This window comes from Chionomys nivalis, chromosome 9, assembly GCF_950005125.1.
Source record: "Chionomys nivalis chromosome 9, mChiNiv1.1, whole genome shotgun sequence".
Taxonomy (NCBI): Eukaryota; Metazoa; Chordata; class Mammalia; order Rodentia; family Cricetidae; genus Chionomys; species Chionomys nivalis.
This window is the reverse complement of record NC_080094.1, coordinates 907,737-915,598: the sequence shown is the minus strand read 5'-3', so window position 1 is coordinate 915,598 and position 7,862 is coordinate 907,737.

Sequence of the window (7,862 nt, the reverse complement as noted above, 5' to 3'; positions counted from 1 at the left end):
CCGTACCCTCCAAAGCCAATTCTTACCATACCCAAGTCTTAGCTAAGAGGAAATGGGCGCAAAAAGATTTAATCAATTTGCTCAAGACCATAATTCAGTAGTGAGATAGCAACACAGCTATTGAACTTCAGGTTGTCACCCTGGCCTCATGTGAAGACAGTCTTTGGGTACCCACTCCCTTTTTGCCTGGCTTCTTTCCAGGAGCCAAGGGAAGCCTGACTTTCCCAATAGAATTGCACTCTTTCCACTCTCACCACTAGGGCTATTCCTCCCTCTGGGGCCCTTCTTAATTTGTCCTCATCCACACCAGTCCCCCAAGGAGTCAGACCTTGGCTCCACACTTCAGGTATTAGCCCCATCCCCCCCCCACTAGCTGGGTATTTTTAAGTACACCTGTAGTCTTGGACTAAAAATCAGCAGGTGGTGGAGCACTGCCTGGGGGGGCGGGGACAGAAAGCAAGCCTGGCGCGGTGGACCCTGAGGGAGCTGGGGAGAGCAAGGCCAATAGGTCCCATGTGGGAAAGCTGCTGCTGGACCTGGGTCTAGACATCTTGATGTGGCACCTCTGCTTCGCATAAGCGCAGAACAATTGGATCGCCTTCTGTGACCGTGAACAGAGCGGTGCATGCCTGGGATTCCAGTACTCAGAGGCTGAGACAGGAGGTTTGCCACAATTCAAAGCAAGGTTAGGCTACATAGAGAGTTTGAGGTCAGCCCATGTGAGATCCTCATAAATATATAGAAGTAGTCAACCATGATTCAGGTCCCTGGAGCCTCTGCCAACTCCCCTGGAACTCTGATTAGGAGCTGTCATTCAGAAATGGCTGTGGAGAAAGGTAGGCAGACGAAGGCTTGTCACTGAATATCTGCTTTCTAGGTTCAGTGATGAGGGCCCTGAGTCCTGCCCCAGGGCAAATCAAAACCTCCTTTGGGGTAAAGCTGCATTGTTTCTCCCATCCTAAGTCCAACCCTGTTTCGTCTTTTGGCTGCCTTGAGTTGGGCTTCCTTTGAATGTTGTTTTGGAGTTGGGGGTTGGGGTGGGATAGGGGATGAACTGAATGAGCCCTCAGAGGCTTCACGAAGAAAACACATAGCAGTGTGGATGCTGCGGTGTTCACGTGTACTTGGGGATTTGTTTCATGTACAGTAACCCACTATCTGAGACTGTCGATAACATATCAGGTCTATGATTCTCCAAGCCCTTTTCAGACAGCTCAGATGGAGAAGGCTCTGACCACATCTGAGCCAGAGCCTAGCCTAGCTCTCAGTCAGAGAACTGAGAGCTTCTTGGGCAGTTCAGTTCTGTTGCCTGCTCCTCTTCAAAGCCTTCCAGGTTCAGCAGCCTGAGACTGTGGCTCTCACCAGCAGGAGGTCTCTCCTGGAGCAAGAGGCCAGGTGGGGGGTCAGCTCCACCCTCAGGCTCTGCTGACTCAGCCCTGTGGACCACAGCCCCGTGGGCCGTGGACCGCTGCGCCGCTCACCGCTCACACACAGCTGCCTGGCTGGTTGACTTTCCCTGTGGATTTGCTAAAGCAGCAGATAATCAGTCTCACTCATTAATTTGTCGGCCCCTCCTGCTCCACCTGCTCACTAGGAAGCACTGCTGGGGACCCTGGGAATCCTGCACGGAGTACTTTCTACAGGCACTAGGAAAGAAAAGCCCAGTTTACAAGTCTGTAGACCACTCTGGGCAGAAGATCAGGGTGACCCCGAGGCCAGAGTCTTGTGTCCTTGAGGGTGGGGGATGGAGCAAGCCCCTGCACACGCCTCCCACCCTAGCTATGTTACTGCCCTCCCAGGATGCTGCCGCCCAGCTGGACAGGAGTTCTGCAGATACAGGCCTCCGAGGGGACTTCCCTCACCCCCCTCCCCGCCCTCTTTACCCTCCACCCTGTCCCAAGGACATTTCCATGGTAACCATCTGCTGGTATAAACAGGGATTCATAAAAGGACTGTGTCCGCTACACTCGGACTCTATCCCACAGGGATGTGAGTCCAGGAGGGAGACTCTGGGTCTCTCTCTCTCTCTCTCTCTCTCTCTCTCTCTCTCTCTCACACACACACACACACACACACACGCAGGGCTATTAGTGTGAATGAGCATGTGTGTTGAATGCAGATGGAGGAATGGATGTATAACAGAGGGAAGTAAAGATGAAGGAGGGAAGGGGAAGAGGGAAGACAGGGATCTCTGCCTCTATGGCCCTGCACTGCCACTCTGAACTCCACCCCTGGATAAGGCTTAAACAGGCTGAGAGTATCTCTGCTTGGTTAGGGCCCATGGGCATGTGGCCAAAGTGAACAGCTGGAGCACAGACTGGGGACCCAAGACTAGGTCTCCTCAGGCAGGAGCAGAGATGCTGGGATCTGGAGGGCTGAGAGCCCTTTCTCTCCCCATCATCTCCGCTGCAGAGGGCGATCATGAGTACACAGGGCCTGGCTGCATTTCCTGTGCTCCTCTGATCAGAATTCATCCCGATCCCTGGCTGCTTCAGATGTTCTTATCCCAGGACATGAGCTAGAACCCCAGGTTCTAGTCATGCGCTGAAGCAGAGCCAGCAAGCTACAGGCTGGGCCTGGTGCGGTAGCGGCAGCTCTAAGCCCGGGGGTCCTTAGCACCCTGCAGCCTCGTTCTGGATTAAGTGGACGTGTCATTGAGGGTCAGCAGCTGCCAGGATGTTAGCCAGGACCATCTGTGGCTGTGGCTAGTGTTTGAAAGCCACTTTCTTTGTCTCAACCTCAGGACCTCCTGCTTCATCTGACTTCCTGTGGGGGCTCCTTTTTGCTGATAGGGCTATTGCAGACCTGGGGCAGTCAGTGCTCAGCCCCTCTCCCCACCCTGGCACCTCTGCCCTCAGCACTTAATTGTCTATAAACACTGTGAGAGGACTGCTACTCCAGGGAGCACTGTGGTGATGAATGAGAGTGATCACCCCGCTGGCTCCAAGTCTTACTGTTGGCCCAGAGACAGCATCATGGCTAGCAGCCAGAGCTGATTTAAAACCGCTCAGCTCCTCCCATGCAGTGACCTCATGTAAGCCATTCACTACTCCGAGTCTTGGTTTCCCCAGCTGTTAAATGAGGTACAACGATCGTGTGTTTTCAGTGCCATGAAGAAGGCAGTAAGGACCAGGTGCTGGGCTTGCCCTTTAACTCCCTGGCAGTTTGGAGCTCTCAGGAAATAATCCCAGTGCCAGCATCTATGATCCACAACTCAGGTGCCTTCAGAGTCTGGGCATGGGGCAGACTAAATATGACAACCCAAAGAAGTGGCCCTGCTACCTGGTTTGTTCCTCACCATGTATGGGCCCAGGACTGAGGAGCATTGGCTGTGACCCACATCAGGGACCACAGCCGCTCAGTCCCCAAGCCTGGCAACCAGAGCCTAAATCTCTCAGTACCTGCTGGTCCCCAGTCCAGAGATACAGCTTGGGCCCTGCAACTGGTGCTGAGGCAGTGGTGTGGCTCTTTGTGAAGAATTTTGTCCTGACAGGCTGACAAAGGAAAGCTCTTTGTTTCCACCAGCTGGCTGCCAGAAAACAATTCCAGCCAGAGTCCCTCAGATGCTGCCTCTGCCCCTGTGAAGGATGGATGTAGCTCCCACCCTGAGGGACATGGATAGGAGGACAGGAGGGACAAGCAGCCGTGGCCACAACTTCCCTGTAGAGGAGGGTGGGGGAGGGGCAGCCTCCTGAATCACTCTGCACTTGGCAGCTACAGAGCCAGCCAGGAATTAAGTGACCCTCCAGGGAGAAGTCAAGGTCCTTCCGGTAAATTCTCCTCCTTCAGCTCCAACTCACCTTGTCTTATTCCCCCAAGCCTGTCCAATTGTATTCCTGTGGTTCCACATGAAGCTGATACCCAAGACCCCTAAGGTCACCCTGAACACCATGTCATTCCCCTCACTGCCCATGCAGGCCAAACCCACGTTTCCATATACCAAATTTCCATAGTAGACATGGCTCCCATTTAGATTAGTCATACGGTCATGTGACTCCAGAGTCTGTGTCTTCATACCACGGAACTGTCCTCCTATGATCTCTTGTAAAAGACTGTGTGCACATTCTGGGGCCGTAGGTCCATGGCCTTTGTGGGTGTCTGCATAGGGTGTGTGTACTTAGTATATGTTGTAGTCCTCCCACCGTGTTCCTTAACCCTTGTGACAAGGTGACTTTGCTTGCCCGGTGAATGAGCCTAAGACCCAGCCCCTGCCCCGCTCTCTTTCCTTGGAGGGGTTCTGCAGGCAGGGATAGCCCTGTGCTTAGCTTCTCCCTGGATCTGAGTAGGACACTGACACTAGACAAGAGGTCTTGGAGGCTCAGATCTCTAGGCCCAGAAGATCATTACGTGGAAGATATTTTCCTTGTTAAGCAATTGAAAAAGGAAATCATGGGTGGGTAATTTTCCCACCCCTCTGCCTTTGGGTGCCCTTGGGCATCTCTCTTTCTCTCTCTTTTTTGTTTGTTTTTTGAGACAGGGTTTCTTTGTAGCTTTGAAGCCTGTCCTGGAACTAGCTCTTGTAGACCAGTCTGGCCTTAAACTCAAGAGATCTACCTGCCTCTGCCTCCCGAGTGCTGGAATTAAAGGCATGCACCACCATCTCCCAGCTGTTCTTGGGCATCTCAGTATTGGGGATTGGCAACCAAGATTCCGGAGTCTGTTCTGGGCATCCACGACCTACAGCTCAGGCATCTTATGCCCCCTCAGTAAACTGGGAGACTGACAGTAAAGTTTAGCCATGCAGGAGGCTCTTGGCCGCCAGTCTCCAACTTGGGTCCTTCTCACTCAGTGCCCCTGTCCAGAACCAGCACAGGACACTGCTTCTTTCTCCTCTTCCCGTTCTCTGGCCTCCTCTCTTACCCAGTCACACACCTTCCTTCTCACCGTCCCCAAGGACTGTCCAGGCCACCGCACAGTGTATGAGTGCCTCCTGCATCTCTGTGGCATCTGGTAAGCCCTCCACTGCTGAAAAGGCTTCCAAGACCCTGTGCAGGAAATTGACTCATCCTACATAGGATGTCCTAGGGCAGATATGCCTCTCGTGGATGTGGGTACCCGCTATCCCACAGAGCAGGAGGGACAAAGCTTGCCATGGCTCTCTGAGTGCCTGATGACAGCATCCGGGACTTATCTTATGGTGAGGTTCTTATTCAGGTGGGCTTGGTGGAAAAGTGGTCCTATCCTAGCAGTAACTCTGGGGATCCAGGTCGAAAAGGAAGATGAAAGATAGGGAAGCCCCAAGGAACAAGAGGAGGGCTCTAAGTGACCGAAATGCAAACCAGGTTGCAGATCCACAGGCAGTGGAGCTTACTGACCAGGATCCAGGTGATGCCTCCAGGTAAGCATGGTCTCGAGCCTTCTAGTGCAGTTGGCTGGGGGTGGTGGGACATTGAAATGCTATCCTGCCAGCAGGTGCGGGGCAAGACTGCCTGCCCTGGGTCTCTGAACCATCTCAATAGCGCTGTAAGAAAGGTGTCATTTGCATCAGGGAACTGTTTTCCCCCTTCAATTTCTGTCATGTTCCAGCATTTGTCACAGCAGATGGATTGTTACAAGCATCTGAAGTGACATTATTGTTGTTACGTCTATGATATCAAAGCCAAGGTCATTGCAGAAGGAAGAGAGACCCAGCTCTGAGACTACCCTCCCCCGCCCCCATATCACAGCCTCTGGACACTTGATTCCCCAGACCTGGGGCGCTAACATCCTGAAAGCATCTCAAATCTCATGTTACCCTCCCTCACCCCCTCCACACCCAAAGAAGCCCTGTCCTCCTGAGAGTGTCTGCCCAGGGGAGCAGTGCACATGCCTTATTGTCAAAGACATCTACAAATAGCTTCTTCCTCACTTCTCCAATCCAAAAATCCAGGAGTGTTTGTGTTGTTTCAAACGGAAGCCCTGAGCCAACTTCGTGCCTGCCAGGGCCAGCAGCTACCTAGGCAAAGCTACGTGGCTCATGAATATTCATGGTTGAGGATGCATTCCTAGTCTTTCTATTTACCTCAAATTTAGCCAATGGAGCTTTCCCAGGAACTCCAATCCCTGACTTTGAGCTTCTCTCTTCAAATGGTTCTCTTTGACCAGATAGGGTAGGCAGGCTTGACTTCCCATTCTGTGTTCTGGCGCCAGTTTTAGCCAGTTTCAGCTCACTGTCTCTGTGAAGTTCATAGTACATTCCTGACCTGTTCTCAGAGAGCCCTGGCCCTTGTCCCAGCCCTGGTGAAGATAATTACCCTGATGTTTGTTTGCGTAGTTTAAATATGATTTCTCGGCATTGGATACATGAGTTTGGCTGTGGTATGTTGATGGGTTAGCGTGTGTTCCTTCCCTCTGGCTGGGCCCCAGCTGAGATAGTCATCTCTGTTGAAGGCCAGAAGGTTCCTCTTCATTGGGCCATCAACACCAGCCCAGCCATGGGCATCAACCATCAGAGTACAGGAGCCTGTCCTTTGAGGAAGATCACTGCCTACAGAGTACCTAGATGTCTCCATGGGCCAGTGCCAGGAAGAAGCACAGCTCACCCTGTGCTTTTTGTTTGAAGTTAAGGTTGGCTGCCTGTCAGCTTTGCAATCCTGAAACTAGGTTCCATCTTGAACAGGAAAGACAAGCAGAAGCGTAGGGGAGTTAGGACTATGGAACACCAGTACCAGTAGACTGGAAGACTCTGCTCAGCCAGGGACATCCCTAAGGTAGGTGTTGAGATCTCTAAGATAACTATGAATGCCAGCCATCCCATGGCTCCCTGCTCTTGTCCTTTGGTGAGGACTTACCTTTCCTGAAACAGGTCTGTAGTTCAGGGCCCAGACAGTCCAATGAAGGGCTGCTGTCCATCCATTCAGCCTAACAACCATCTGGGCATGCTGCCAGCCCCACCAGAAATAAGAACAAAATAGTCCTATCCCACCCAGAGCTCAGATCAGAATGACGTTTTGGGCTGAACGAGGAGACAAACGGACCCATGATATAACTCTGTCCTTGGACAAAAGGATGCCAGTGCTCTGGCCTGTCACCCTGCCCCACCTCTCGAGTGTGTGGATAGTTCTTGAACAGTCTAAGCTCCTCTCATTCACCTTTCCCGTTTCACAGAGCACAGCCGGCTGCTTCACAGGGGGGCCATTGCTGCATCACCCTCGGTTGTCCTGACTCATGCCTATGACAACACCTCTGAGTGTAAAGACGGGGTGGGGGTGGGTTAGCAGAAGCTTTGGCTAGCATGGTGCCTTAGGTATTGGGGACAATCCTTCTGGCCTCATGGAGGAGCCAGCTGTGGCTGAGAAGGCTTAAAAGGAGGAACATGGGATTGACTTTTTTCTATATTGAAAATCCTGCTCTAAGAAATCAATCTGGCATTCCAGAAGGAGGCCCCGGAGCTGTGTGTGAGCCACCATCCCCAGGTGCCTGACCCCAATCTTCTCGGTGAAGTGGCTCTGAGAGGCTTTGCAGGCTGAGTACCAGCTTCTTACTGGATTTCAGCCCTGGTCTGCATCTGAGCTATGCCAAGCACTTTGGCCTCTGGGACAGCACCCTAACTCCATGCCTCCTGATGCAGCCCAAGGAGCATACCCTGGGCTTCCCATCTACCTACCCCTGCAGTGCTACCCTGTGCTTCCCATCTACTCCTACAGTGCTCACTATGTTCTAGCAGAGCCCAGGGCAGATCTGGGTCTTTGTCATCTCTCACATGGAGGGGTCACGTTGAGAACCACTTAAGCATGCCTGAAGGGACAATTTGGAACCATGTTGCCACCAGTCCCTTGCTACTGCCAAAATGTGCAGCCAGAGCTTGCTCCCCACACACAGTGGCCTCTTTTGTTCTCTTTGGGAATCCCTGGCTCAGCTGTCAGGAGGAAACAGTCTCAAGT